The sequence below is a fragment of the Dermacentor silvarum genome, chromosome 3 (genome assembly GCF_013339745.2).
Source record: "Dermacentor silvarum isolate Dsil-2018 chromosome 3, BIME_Dsil_1.4, whole genome shotgun sequence".
Classification (NCBI taxonomy): Eukaryota; Metazoa; Arthropoda; class Arachnida; order Ixodida; family Ixodidae; genus Dermacentor; species Dermacentor silvarum.
Genome location: NC_051156.1, coordinates 9,980,793 through 9,994,048, shown reverse-complemented (window position 1 = coordinate 9,994,048; position 13,256 = coordinate 9,980,793). Strand labels below are relative to the sequence as shown.

Below are 13,256 nucleotides of genomic sequence, written 5' to 3'. Positions count from 1 at the left end.
TTGTAAATACATTTCCCGTCGTGCTTCTTCCCTCCGTCACCATATACCTAATGAACGAGAAGAAAGGGAACCGAGAGCTCCGATTTATTAATCATATCATAAGAAGCCAACAAACAATGACACTAAGGACAACATAGCGAAAAATAACTTGTGCATCCTAATTGAATTAAAGAAACGATAAATTAATGGGAATGGAAATGGATGAAAAAACAAGTGGCCGCAGGTGGGGAACGATCCCAAGTCTTCGCATTACGCGTGCGATGCTCTCACCATTGAGCTACGGCGGTGCCGTTTTCCCATGCAATTTCTGGGGTATTTATGTTTTTACAACTAGAACTAACCCTGGGAGTGTTAGCCAGTGCCACCACTCACAAACCTAGGCGGCGAATGTGGAACATCGTTTCTGCCGCAGACGTCACGAGTACGTGATGGTGAAGGCAACTGGTCAATAAACCCACATATGTTACCTGAAGGCATCAATGTTGCCGGATTCGAGCCCTCCTTATATAATAAACGAGAAGAGAGCAATGATTACAGCAATGATTAGAGGGTAGCAGTCATCCTAATAAAGCTAAATTGGAGATATAGACAAAAGGTAGTGCAAGCCTACGCTTCAACCTGCAGTCATGATGATGAATCGACAGAACGGTTTTATGAAAATGTTGAATTAGCAATGAGAAAGGTGCAAACTCAGTATACTGTAGTCATGGGCGACTTCAATACAAAAGTGGAAAAGCAGGCTGGAGAACAACCAATTGGCAACTCCGGCATCCGTTCCATGTATAGTAGAGGAGAGATGTTGGTAGGAGTTCGCGGAAAGGAATATACTCCGAATAATGAATACCTTCGTCAGGAAGTGCAGTAACAGGAAGTGGACCTGGAGAAGCCCTAATGGAGAAACAAGAAATAAAATAGATTTCATACCCTCTGTTGATCACAGCATAATGCAGGATGTTGAATTGCTAGGTTGGGTAAAGGGCAAGCATCATAGGTTAGTGAGGTCTAGTATCGCACTCAATTTGAAAAGGAAAGAGTAAAATTAGTAAATAAATAAAGGGCCAACCTAGGGGCCATAAGGGTAAAATCAGACGAATTCAGGCTCGCACTCAAAAACAAATAATACGCTTTAGAACAGGAAGATGAAGATGACATACAGGTAATGAATGAAACCGTAACTCGGCTGATTTCAGAAGCAGCGAATGAAGTGGGAGGTAAATCTCCAAGGCAACCAGTAAGTAAGGTCTCCCAAGTAACAAAGGACCCAATAAAGAAACAACAAAGCATGAATGTGTCCAACTGAAAAGCTCAGATAGAATTTGTTGATCTGTCAGAGCTGAGAAACAAGAAGAAAGTAAGCAATATTCGAAAGATTGAGGAAGTAGTGAAAAATACACACAGCATGAAATCAGTGAGACCAAACCTTGGCACAGGACAGGGCAAGATGTATGCTGTGAAAGATTAGCAAGGTAATGTCATCATCAATTCTTATGATATAGTAAAAGGCAGCTGAATAAGCAGCTGGGCCACGCTACTTTCATTCCAAGTAGTTATGAACATGATACACAGGCTTCTTCTATAATTAGGGATGAAGTTAGACGAGTCTTGCAAGACATGTCCCGGGGAAACTCGGCAGGAGAAGATGGAATAACCGTCGATATAATCAAAGATGGAGAAGATATTATGCTTGAAAAGCTTGCAGCCCTTTACACGCAATGCCAAGGGGGATGACCAGCGAAGTTGTGTATGCGGTAATTGGCCGTTGCTCCGGTGACAGGTTCCAAGTTTGCGGGATGGGGGCCACATGCACGGTTCGCATTTCATTCCGCCTCGCGGTCCTGGCGGGCAGCACGCTGCGGCCCGCTAATCGTTGGTGGTCTCCGTCCGTTCCCTTTTCTGCTTACGCCGTCGTTCTTGGTAGGTACGCTGTTCTTCTTCAGACCGTAGAACACGCGGCGTACCCATTACACAGTCAAAGCAGAACTGAGGAAATGAGCCTACGTAGAGCATGACGTCAGGTGACAGAAGACACTCAGATTGGTAGGCACTAGTTTGAATATGCGGGATGGTGTACACGTGTATAGTGCGATCGTAGACATGGCCGACGCGGGTCAAAGTGTAGTATCTGTCCTTATCAGCTTCATATCTATACGGGTTGTATTTGGACCCAAGATGTTAAACTTATTTTAGCAAGTTGGCGGAGTGCGTGAAGCCTGCTTCACCTCCGCCGCGGGTCAGCCCGGCATTGCACTATCTTCAGGATTTTTGGTCTACGGACATCTATCCGCTGGAAACTAGCCATATCCAGCTTGGCTGTAAGAAATGGAGCTGTTCAGGCTATGTAATGACTTCGGCAGATAAGCGGTGGACCTTTAGAGTTACAGAATGGGTGCCAAGGGAAGGGAAGCGCAGACGAGTAAGGCAGAAAATTAGATAGGTAGATGATATTAGGAAATTTGCAAGCGCAAGACAGTGGTAATTGGACATTGGAGGCCTTCGTCTTGTAGTTAACGTAAAAATAGGCTGATGAAGATGAAACGTGAACAAGATAACATATCATACGAGCTTCTATATGTTCCTTATCTTTACATAATTTCGAAAATCGACTTTTCAGCCTTAGATATAGCACATATCGAGTGCCCGAGTTCAATTGAGGTGAGCATTACTCGCACAAGAAAGCAGAACGCATCATGTACCAATAAGCTCAATTTTGTTAACATTTCTAACTCATCCTCTTAGGGAACATGCAGTCGAGTGCCCCTAGAACGAGCGCCTCTACAGCGAAATCACCTGCATAACGAAGGAATAATTATGTCCTGGTTCTATTGTGAGTTGTGCTCTGTGCGACCTTTACAACGAAGGGACCTGCATAAGGCATGATTTCGGAGGCCCCAAGCATTCCTTTATAAAATTGTTCGACTGTATTTACAAGTGTTTAATTCAAGCCGGTTTACTTTCGAAGACAGGTTCCTTGGCACAAATTTTGAAGCAAGCACTTCTTTTGAGACAATCACCGTCAATCTTTGGGCAAAGTGCTATTGTTGTCTCACTTTGTTCTTAAAGAAGAGTGCCTCCTTAACCAGTGTGCAGGTCACATTTAAGAGAAATACAAATTTATTTTGTCGCGTTATTCGGACGCGAAATTCCAAAGTGGGGTCAGCGTCAGAATTTTATCAAAGTGGATTAGCCTTTTGAAATCTCCCGTGGCAATGAGCTCATTTTCGTGAAAATGTTTCAGTTAGTCATTTATGCATCGCGATTTCTTACGCCTGTAATGTCTGTCTCTTCAAGAAATCTAGCTCAACTATCAGAATTATGCTTCCTGCCATAGATGACATTGTTTAATTATGTCAAGGTTCTACAAAAGCATTTGTCATGTAAACGCAATGCCCGAACTTAAGTGGAATATTGTCACGTAGTAGTGACAGTGAACAAAACAGTCGTAACACTGTGTATGACGAAACTGGTTGTTTATTGGGCGAACCTGTGCCCACAAAAGCAAGCTACACTCAAAGCACAACGATAGCGGCGAACACAGTCGGCGTTCGTCGAAAATCCGATCAGCGGCGGAACGCGTCGGCTTTTATACCTGAGTCATCGAAAGTTCCAGATTAATCCCTGATGCCCACGTGTCTTCCAGAAAGTTCTAGACAATTCGCGTCGGTCATACAATCAGATAACATAAGCGTCGGTGAAAACAGGCAACGGAAAGAAGCATCGATAACGTTCTAGAAACTTCTGATACAGGCGCGTCCTGCGCGGAGCGATAACGTTTAACATTTGTTAGCCGGTGGAAAGCGGTCACCGGTGAAAGATAAACATGTATACGTGTCAATACCCTCCCCTTAAAAAGCATCGTCCCGATGCTACAAACACGAAAGCGAAAACAAAACCACGCGTACAGAAAGGGACAAAATAACAAAGCAACAAAGGACCTAAGTTCGTCAGCGGGCGTAGAAAGGCTTAAGACGCACCACGTGGATGACTTCAGGTCGTGCGCGGCGCCGCTGTGATTGCGAAATACGGTCTGGCACGATCTCATAGTCCAGTGCGCCAATACGTCGGATGATCTTATATGGTCCGAAATAGCCACGTAAGAGTTTCTCGCTAAGTCCTCGTCGGCGTATCAGAGTCCAGACCCAAACACGGTCTCCGGGCTGGTACTCGACGTAGCGTCGTCGAAGATTGTAGTGTCGGCTGTCGGTTCTCTGCTGGTTCTTGATGCGCAGGCGGGCGAGCTGTCGACCTTCTCAGGCACGCTGCAAATAGGTGGCAACGTCGAGATTTTCTTCGTCGGAGACATCCGGTAGCATGGCGTCAAGCGTCGTTGCCGGTTTCCTTCCGTAGACCAGGTTGAACGGCGCCATGTGCGTCGTTTCTTGCATGGCCGTGTTGTATGCGAATGTCACGTACGGAAGGATGGCATCCCCCGTCTTGTGTTCGACGTCGACGTATATTGCCAGCATGTCGGCGATGGTCTTATTTAGGCGCTCGGTGAGGCCATTCGTCTGCGGGTGGTAGGCGGTGGTCCGGCGATGGCTTCTTGGCTGTAGCGCAGGATGGCTTGAGTGAGTTCAGCCGTGAAGGCCGTACCTCTGTCGGTGATGAGGACTTCTAGGGCACCGTGACCCAGGAGGATGTTCTCAACGAAGAATCGGGCTACCTCGGCAGCACTGCCTTTGGGCAAGGCTTTTGTTTCGGCGTAGCGGGTGAGGTAGTCTGTAGCTACGACGATCCATTCCCGGACGTCGACGTCGGAAAAGGCCCCAGTACGTCCATCCCGATCTGCTGGAACGGTCGGCGAGGTGGCTCGATCTGCTGTAGAAGTCCGGCTGGCCTTGTCGGCGGTGTTCTGCGTCGCTGACAGTCTCGGCATGTCCTTACGTAATGGGCGGCGTCGGCAGAGAGGCGAGGCCAGTAGTATTTTTCTTGTATCCTCGCGAGCGTGCGGGAAAAACCGAGGTGTCCCGCCGTTGGGTCGTCATGGAGAGCTTGCAGAACCTCTGGACGCAATGCTGAGGGTACCACGAGGAGGTAGTTGGCTCGGAAAGGCGAGAAGTTCTTTGGGAGAATGTCGTTTTGCAAGAAAAACGACGCCAATCCTTGCCTGAACACCTTCGGCACAATGACGGTCTTGCCTTCCAGGTAGTCTACAAGGCTCCTTAGTTCCGGGTCGGCTCGCTGTTTTTCGGCGAATTCGTCAGGCACTGATGGGTCCCAAGAAAGTGTCGTCATCCTGGTCGTCCTGTGGCGGCGGTTCGACGGGGGCGCGAGACAAGCAGTCGGCGTCAGAGTGCTTTCGCCCGGACTTGTAAACGACGGTGATGTCGAATGCTTGAAGTCTCAGACTCCATCGTGCGAGGCGACCTGAAGGATCCTTCAAGTTAGCTAGCCAACACAAGGCGTAGGTGGTCACTCACAACTTTAAAGGGCCTGTCATAGAGGTAGGGGCGAAACTTTGATGTAGCCCAGATGATGGCGAGGCACTCCTTTTCTGTTGTGGAATAATTTGCTTCCGCCTTCGATAGCGACCGGCTAGCGTAACCTACAACCCTTTCTAGTCCGTCAGCCCTCTGCCAAGCACGGAGCCGAGTCCTACGCGGCTTGCGTCGGTGTGGACTTCGGTATCGGCGTTTTCGTCGAAATGCGCAAGTATTGGCGGCGATTGCAGGCGTCGCTTCAGTTCTTCAAATGCTTCGACCTGCGGCGCCTCCCACTTGAACTCGACGTCGGCCTTCGTGAGATACGTCAGTGGCTCAGCGATCCGTGAAAAATTCTTGACGAAGCGTCCTGTAATAGGCGCACAGTCCAAGAAATCTACGCACTGCCTTCTTGTCAGCGGGCGGAGGAAAGTTGGAGATGGCCGCAGTTTTCTGAGGGTCTGGGCGCACTCCAGACTTGATGACGTGGCCCAAAAACAAGAGCTCCTCATATGTGAAGCTGCACTTTTCTGGCTTTAACAGTGAGTCCGGAGGTTTTGATTGCTTGAATAACTGTTTCAAGGCGCCGCAGGTGTTCTTCTAAGCTTGAGGCAAATACAACGACGTCGTCCAAATAGACGAGGCAAGTCTGCCACTTCAAGCCTGCCAGTACTGTATCCATGGCGCGTTGGAAAGTCGCAGGTGCCGAGCAAAGACCAAACGGCGTGACCTTGAACACGAACAGTCCGTCTGGTGTTATAAATGGCAATCTTCTCCCGGTCCCTCTCGTCGACTTCGATTTGCCAGTAGCCGGTCTTGAGGTCCATCGACGAAAAATACTTTGCGTTGTAGAGTCGATCCAAGGCGTCGTCAATCCGTGGGAGGGAGTATACATCCGTCTTCGTGATCTTGTTGAGGCGACGATAATCGACGCAGAAACGTAGGGTTCAATCCTTCTTCTTCACTAACACCACGGGGGACGCCCACGGACTCTTGGACGGCTGGATGATGTCGCGTAGCATTTCGTCGACTTGTTGCCTTATGGCCTCGCGTTCGCGCGCCTAAACTCGGTACGGGCTCTGACAGAGTGGGAGGGCATATTCGTCGGTTATGATGCGGTGCTTGGCGACAGGGGTTTGTCGAATTTTTGATGATGACGAGAATAAGTCCTTGTATCGCAGGAGCAGGGCTTTTAACTGTTCTTTCTTATGCATGGGAAGGTTCTGATTGACGTCAAAAGCGGGTTCAGGTACTACAGTCGTCGTTGCAGGTGCGCTAGAATCCGTGAAGGCGAAAGTACTGTTGCTTGTACTATTTCGTCGATGTAGGCGACCGTAGTGCCTTTGTTAATGTGCTTGTATTCGTGGCTGAAGTTCATGAGCATCACTCTTGCTTTCCCTTCACGTAGCTGAGCTATGCCTCTAGCAACGCAAATTTCACGGTCGAGCAGTAAGTGATGATCGCCCTCGACGATGCCCTCCATGTCTGCAGGCACTTCGGTACCGACAGAAATCATTACGATGGAGCGAGGCGGAACAGTGACTTGTTCTTCAAGCACATTTAAGGTGTGGTAACTGATGTTTGTATCCGGTGGTATCGCTTTGTGCGTTGAAAGCGTGTCGACTTGGACCTTAAGTCGATGACTGCACCGTGTTGGTTTAGAAAGTCCATGCCTAGGATGACATCCCGGGAGCAGTGCTGCAGGATTACGAAGCTCTCTGGGTAAGTGCGGTTGTTAACCGTGACTCGTGCTGTGCAGATTCCAGCCGGCGTTATTAGGCGGCCTCCCGCTGTCCGGATATCGGGTCCTTGCCAGGCCGTTTTCACCTTCTTCAACTTGGCGGCGAACGAGCCACTGAAGACGGAATAGTCGGCTCCAGTGTCGACGAGAGCGGTGACGTTGTGACCATCGATTAGCACGTCTAGGTCGGTAGACCGTCGTCTGGCATTGCGGTTAAGTCCTGGCGTCGGATCACGGCTGCGTCGGCTTGCTCCGCTGCTGCTACGTCGCGTCGGCAGGTCTTCTTTCGGCGGTGAATTGTTGTCGTGAAGGCTCTTTCCAGGCGGCGTGCTGATATCTCGTCGTGATGATTCGCGAATATTCTGCGATGGCGGCGGAGGATCGTCGGCATTGCGTCGTACAGCAACCGCACCTCCATCGGGTGCTGCTTTTAGTTTCCCGGATAGGGGCTCACGGACCGGCCCCTGGCTGGGCCAGTGTATGGTCGGCGCTGCGGTGACAGGTAGCGTCCTGGTGACGGCGATTGTGAGGGTCGTCGTGGTTGCCACTGGGCTCCGGCGAGGTAGTCGGCGATGTCACGTGGCCGCTCGCCAAGCTGCGGACGTGGCGCGTTGACGGCGAACCCTCGTAGGCCCATCTCGCGGTATGGGCATCGGCGGTAGACATGACCAGCTTTCCCGCAGTGATAGCAGAGTGGGCGGTGGTCGGGGGCGCGCCAAATGTCCGTCTTTCTCTGGTAGCTGCGCTGGGCGACGGGCGGGAGTGCTGGTGGCGGCGGCGGCGGTGGACGACGGAACTGTGGCGTTACAGGGCCCTGGCGCGAGCGCGGAGGGGGTCCTTGACGGCGGCATAGGTCATCGCTGCCGGTTGTGGTTGAGGCAATGCCGGAACTTCTGGCACTTCCTGTGACCGCTGAACCTCTTCTTTAACTATGTCAGCGATCGAGGCCACCTGAGGCGGCGACCTTGGACTTCTGTAACTCTTCCCGTACGACCGCTCTGATCGTCTCTCGCAGGTCGTCGGCGCTTAGCGCTTGAGCTTCGGCGTAGTTGGTCAGGGCACGGCGGTTGTATTGCCTGGCGCGCATTTCAAGCGTCTTCTCGATCGTTGTGGCCTCCGAAGCAAATTCTGCGACAGTCTTGGCACGGGTTGCGCATCAATCCGGCGAATAGTTGCTCCTTGACACCCCGCATCAAGAACCGAACTTTCTTTTCTTCATGCATGTCGGGGTCGGCATGGCGGAAGAAGCGAGTCATCTCCTCCGTGAAGATCGCGATGTTCTCGTTCGGCAATTGAACTCTGGTTTCTAAGAGAACTTCAGCCCTTTGCTTTCGTACGACACTCGTGAACGTTCTCACGAAGTTCTCACGTTCTCACGAAGCAGCGTCATCCAACGAAATATAGACATGGCGCAGCTTGTCGTCGTCGCTCCGTTTGTTGAACGTCGCGGTCCTCTCGTATGTCTCCAGCCAGGTTTCAGGGTCTTCAGCCGATGATCCACGGAAGGTCGGTGGCTCCCGAGGTTGTTGCAGCCGGATGGGGGACGCTGGGGCTGCCATTGGGGTCGTTGACTTTACCTTGATCGCTGCGGTCTTCTCGGGAAGAAGTCCGTACTCCGGTTGAAGTCCTTGGTGCCTACGGCTAGCTCGCTGGCCCTTGGCGACGTTGGCGTTGTCCTCTGGTTTCGGACTTGGATCGCGGCTTTGCGGGGGAGTTTGGTGCATGAACGAACTAGCACCTCCACCAGATTTCACGTAGTAGTGACAGTGAACAAAACAGTCGTAACACTGTGTATGACGAAACTGGTTGTTTATTGGGCGAACCTGTGCCCACAAAAGCCAGCTACACTCAAAGCACAACGATAGCGGCGAACACAGTCGGCGATCGTCGAAAATCCGATCAGCGGCGGAACGCGTCGGCTTTTATACCTGAGTCATCGAAGGTTCCAGATTAATCCCTGATGCCCGCGTGTCTTCGAGAAAGTTCTAGACAATTCGCGTCGGCCATACAATCAGATAACATAAGCGTCGGTGAAAACAGGCAACGGAAAGAGGCATCGATAACGTTCTAGAAACTTCCGACACAGGCGCGTCCTGCGCGGTGCGATAACGTTTAACATTTGTTAGCCGGTGGAAAGCGGCCACAAACCGCTGAAAGATAAACATGTATACGTCTGAATATACTGTAAAGATGGTGTACCACGTAAGGCAGCGTCAGCGTTTTCTCCAGAAAACAGGTGATAAATGATATGTTGTTTCTTCCAGATACTCGCGGGCCATTGATTGCCCATTTGGTGTCGATGCACAGATCTCAATACTATTACGAATATATTTATCGTTGATAACAATTTTGATCAATAGAGACCACTTTCTTCTTTTACTGTCATTTAGACTTATTTTGTAGAAACCAGCACTAAGTGCGGCAGCGCAGCTGGAAGTAGAACGTTGAGATGTCCGCACGCATACAGCGCTCGAGCACTGGGCCGATATTTTGTAGCGATGTCTATTCTATAGACCTCTTCGCTGTTTACAAACATACACCCCGGACGGCTTCCGGTTTGGCTCAATGAAGTAGTCCGCTAAATATAGCGAACAAGAAAGGCAATGGCGGTGATGTAGATTAGCAGGGAGTGCGCTAGTGATCTGGCACAGTAGACTGATAAGGCCGTGACCGGAACTTTCTTCGGTGCCGCACTATCGCTGCTGCTATCGCGCGAATGAAAAGGCGTATACTAGTCTTATCGTCTACCGCTCTCGGCCGGCTGATCCCGTTCATAATGTGAGCGGACCGTCGCTCTGACCACTGACCAAGCGCGATAGGCGCGAAAAGGCATTGGCATCGGAAACGCATCGCTACAACATACCGGCCCTGCACTGCATCCTGCAAGTAAATCGCGATACCAAACCAGCTATGTTCAAGATGCCACGCTGAAGTGACAGAGATAGGCCAGGTTACTACCGTTGCTACAAGCATTGTCTTCCATGCGAAGCAGCAAAAGGAAGAAGTCTCAGTTTTGACGGCAAGGCGAAGCATTGGTCGCGAAAGCAAAGTATTAGACAACTACACTAAGTAAGGTTCGCGGTCTTATCGGCCCGCATAACTTGCAGTAAACATTCGCTTACTATAGTAAATCAACAGGCATTGCGTCACGCGCGCACAGGCACAGGTATTGTGCCACGCGAACATTTTCCCGCGCTGCTTCCTGATCGCCGATTATCGATGCTGATCATCTTCGCCCGTACGAGCAAGTGTACGCCCGCCTTCCAAGCCATCCTTCGTTGCGTATCGGCGCCGCTGCGTTTTGAGATAGCGGACGAAATGTTCGCCGCGCTCCATAGTGCGGGCAAGGTCGATCCAAATGGTCGCGAAGCTTCGGGCGAAAAGCGGTTCAGAACGAATTGTCACCGACATCAGCAAGGGTGGTTATATGGGAGCAGCGATTGAAGCGCGACTATGTTTGGAGGGAAGAAACATTGCGAAACAGCGTTTTTTAATTAAACCGATACACAGTTAAATTCATTCAACAAAAATAAAATTTCTAATAAATTTTATATACGCATGGCGAGAAATGAACAACTCTATTTTACTTGATCATCATCAATAAATACATTTTTTCAGCGCCCACCGTAAGAGCGCCCACCGATAGCGGCGGGCGTTCACGCCGCTATCACTTGCAATGTGATGCAGCTCTTGAAGTGGGCAGAAAGACCAGATAAAGTTCACCTGATACAACACGCCCCCCTCACATGTTGTGTTGCTTTGCTTGTCGACGTTTGTCTGAATTTGGTGACGCGTGTAGTTTCATTATTTCTTAACCTGTTCAGTCAAAGTAGTGAGTTGCGACCGCCAGATAATTGTTCACTTTAGTTGTTTTCGTGGGACAGCGCTGGCCGACGGGCTTGTCGTCTGACGAAAGGACGAGCACTCTACGCCCAAAACGTTCGTCGGCCTCCAAAAAAAAGTATGTTCTGCTCAAGGGTGCGGTTTCGACACCTGTAAGGCTGAACTTTTCCTGCATCGGTTTCCGCGCTGAAAGCTCGAAACGCCCATCACGTCGAATGGCGGGGTATTTGAATATACAGCTCTAACGGGAATATACAGCCCCCGAAAACAAATTTCGCGCCTTTGAGAACAAAATCACGTCACTTCTGTTTTTAACGAATATGACGTCAAATAATTTTTTCTTCCACCGGAAGGGTTCACTCCTCACACAGATGGCGCTAAGCTCCATGAACCGCTGATGAACCGCCATGTTTTGAACATGGCGTCAAGAAAGTTGCTGCGAGGCAGGGCGTTAACGTTGTTTTTTCTGCTCCCTGCAAACTTTCAGGCCTTTGCTCACGTGTGGCGCGCGGCAGGAATAGACCCCGCGCGTGTCATGACAACGGTTACATTCCTTGTGCTACACGTGTGGTGTATGAGCTTCCGCTGATTTGTGAAAAAGTTTACATCGGTCAAACAGGCCGGTGTATTAATGAGAGGCTGCGAGAACACTACAATTCTTGGAATACCTCTGATGGAGCAAATATGCCTCGCCATTGTCGGGAATGCGGCTGCGTCTCGCTTTTTTCCAATGTTAAAATCCTTGGTAGGGGCAAGGGCAAGACGGAGCGTGAAATTCTCGAAGCTTACCATATCAATTTGCAAGGGGATAATTGCATCAGTGCTACCTCTGTCTCACTGATGCAGAAGGAACTTAGTTTCCTATCGCACTGGCGTTAGCTACGTGGCGTTTTGCAATCACCTTTGTTTGTGTGTGTGTGTGTCGGCTTTGTTTGTGCGCATGCTCGCCGGGTTTTCCTGGGAAACGGGGTTTTTCAATAAAGCACAGTTGTTAGTCCAGTCGTCGTGTGTGCCCCGTCTCTTCTCTGTCCTTCGTCTTTTGACTGGTTTTTAATATTCAGTATGTACCAACTGACCCAGACTGCTACTCTACTGCAATGTTTTGAACGTACGGGCTTCTATGGAAGCTTCGCTACCAGGTATACTTACCTTGGTGCGGGGCCCCCGAGATTGTTCGGCGCGCACTGTCTTTGGGAAGGTGCCGCACAATCTCGAGAACCATGCTCGATCCCCTCCGCCCCCCCCCCCCCAACGCAAGCGCATGGCGCCCCGCCCCGCACGCCTCACGAAACCGGAAGCCGCGACTGCTGCTAGGGTGCCTCGATGCTCAGCGCCGCCGTTCAGGGAGGAGACAACCCCGCTGGCGCCGCCATATTGAATCACACGAGCTGAGACTCAGCTACGCTTGCGTTCAGAAATAGTGTTACTCGCGGCGCACTTCCAAGTGCTTTGCCTTGATGAGGATTTTTTTCTCGGTATCGCATCTGCACATCTTTATAACCAATAGCCGTTAACTCGTCGAAGGTCGAAGACGTAAATGTATGGCGCCGGGAACATGCCCCAAGTTGCCTAATTCAATTTACATTTAGCATGCCGTGTGTCTGTTTGAAATACGCACTATTTTTTTTTGCGCTTCGATGCTTGGTATATAAGGTTTGCGACCCCCTGTGTGTGGAAGTTTTTGTTTTTTGCTGTTGTATTTTGGTTTACACGTCACGCCTCCTTTACCGTAGCCAGACACTCGCGCACGGCGGTTAGTTTCCCTTGCGTTGCGCGTGCTCTTCGCGTTCGTTGCAATTATTTGACGATATCTACGCGCAATTTTGTTTTTTTTTTCCCACAAAACTGTGTGCTGACAGGATTAAGCTGGTTTAAAAATAACTGCGATGTGAAAATAAGGTTTAGTTAGTGCTGTAGAGAAACATGCAACGTAACTTGTCTGTGTCAATCTTGCGTAGTACACACAAGAAACCAAACGATGCACAAAATACATTTACTTATAATGTCTAGTACAATCAATCATGAAATAGATATGTACATGAAAAATTATATGTACTGTGTGGCGCCTGAAGGTTATGTTGAAAGACGAGATAAAAAAAATTCGCAAGGTAGGCTCGACAGACAATTCGGGATAGTGAGAGTTTTTTTTTATTTATTCATTACATGGGGGGGGATGTAAGTGAGCACATCAACCTTATTACACACAATATAAATCGAAAACAAGAATGCAAACAAGAAAACGCAACCGCGGGTAA

The 13,256-nt window shown here is 49.8% G+C and overlaps 1 non-coding gene across 1 annotated transcript; it reads left to right on the top strand.

The window, feature by feature from the left end:
• The first annotated feature begins 2,094 nt into the window (after window positions 1–2,094).
• On the top strand, window positions 2,095–2,276 carry LOC119446902 (U2 spliceosomal RNA). The gene has a single exon (XR_005190842.1). It is a non-coding gene; the product is annotated as a U2 spliceosomal RNA (small nuclear RNA).
• The last annotated feature ends 10,980 nt before the right edge of the window (window positions 2,277–13,256 follow it).